Source organism: Triticum aestivum, chromosome 2D, assembly GCF_018294505.1.
Source record: "Triticum aestivum cultivar Chinese Spring chromosome 2D, IWGSC CS RefSeq v2.1, whole genome shotgun sequence".
Taxonomy (NCBI): Eukaryota; Viridiplantae; Streptophyta; class Magnoliopsida; order Poales; family Poaceae; genus Triticum; species Triticum aestivum.
Window position 1 is genome coordinate 318,823,008 of NC_057799.1, and position 1,561 is coordinate 318,824,568.

Genomic DNA, 1,561 nt, shown 5'->3' on the forward strand with positions numbered 1-1,561 from the left:
CACTACTGGGCCGGCCCACGTCCCCGACGCCTTTAAGCACCATATAGTGTTTACGTTAACACACAAAATCGCCTAAAGGGCGTCTACATGCGACGACCCATATAGGTTCAGTTATTTCTATTTTATTTAACAGACTTAAGGATTCTATTAAGAAAAACATAATAAATAAAAATTACATTTATGTTTAAAAAGGTAAATGCATTAAAACAAACAATCATGCATTTATAAGTGTTCATGTGTTTTAATAAGTCATGTATTTAAAAATGTTAAAATATTTTAAAAAATATTTACATTTTAAAAAATCAATGTCACATAGTCAAAAACATTCATGCATTTTAAAAATGATCACAAATTTAAAGATGCTCACGTATTTTTAAAATATGTTCACGTATTTATAAAAAAAGTTTGCATATCACAAAATCAGGAAAGGTGTTCTCGCGTATTTAAAAAAATGAAAAAAATAAATATAAGGAAGACCGAAATAAAAACAAGCAAGAAAAAACAAAACAAAAAAGAAACAAAAGAAAACCTGCAAGAAAAACAAAACAAAAAACTACAAAAGACTAGGAAAACTACGTAGAAACGTTAATGGGCCTCAAAGAATGTTGCACTCTCTTTGTGCGTTTTCAAAAATCATTTGCGATTTGGGGAGTTGTGCTTCCCCACATACGATATAGCACAACACACAAACATCCTCTAATTATCTTCTTGTGTTTCATTGTGATAGAGAAGTACTAAATGGGTTTGGGCTAAGACATGGCTGCCATCCTTCGGCGGTACCAAACTCTTGTTATCTTGGATTGGAAGAAAAAAGCTCATGCAGATACGGAACCCTAGCAAACGTCGGAGAAGAATCTTCTTGTCCCGTTGCCTCCGGCTGCCATGATGGCGTTGTGAGGTAGGGGGACTTAGATATTCAAAAAAACTGTAGTCTTCATCAACATCTAGTGATAGTCGTGGGGATTTAGGAGTAAAAGTACTCTGGTAGTCTCGTTCTTTGTGGTGATTCCATGAAGCCTGAGAGGTATGTGTCCTTGTGGATCTCAGTATTCAACTTTTTGTTCTGGTAGTCTGGTTTTAATAGACTTTTTATCGCTATTTAGTTTTCATTTGAGTTATGAATTAAACTAGAGTAGCTCGCTAACACCCACAAGTGTCTCCTCATCAATGCTCTCAAGCACTTTACTTCAATCATTGCTTGCTGAAACTTTTGTTTACTGGTGCAGAACCGGGCTTTAGCACCGGTTCGTAAGGGCCTTTAGTGCCGGTTCTGCAACCGGCACTAAAGAGTGGAGACTAAAGGCCCCCCCTTTACTACCGGTTCCGCACGAACCGGCACTAAAGTGCCACCACGTGGCACGAGCCAGGCCCGGGTGCTGGTAGACCATTAGTACCAGTTGGTAGCACCAACCGGTACTAAATGTTGGGGGGGGGGTTTGGTTTTAATTTTTATTTTTCCATTAATTTTATGTTTTCCATTTAATTCTTTTTTGTTTGCTGGTATTTTACGATACTACATATTGTACACGTTATGCATATATATAAATAGATTTTCTCGTAG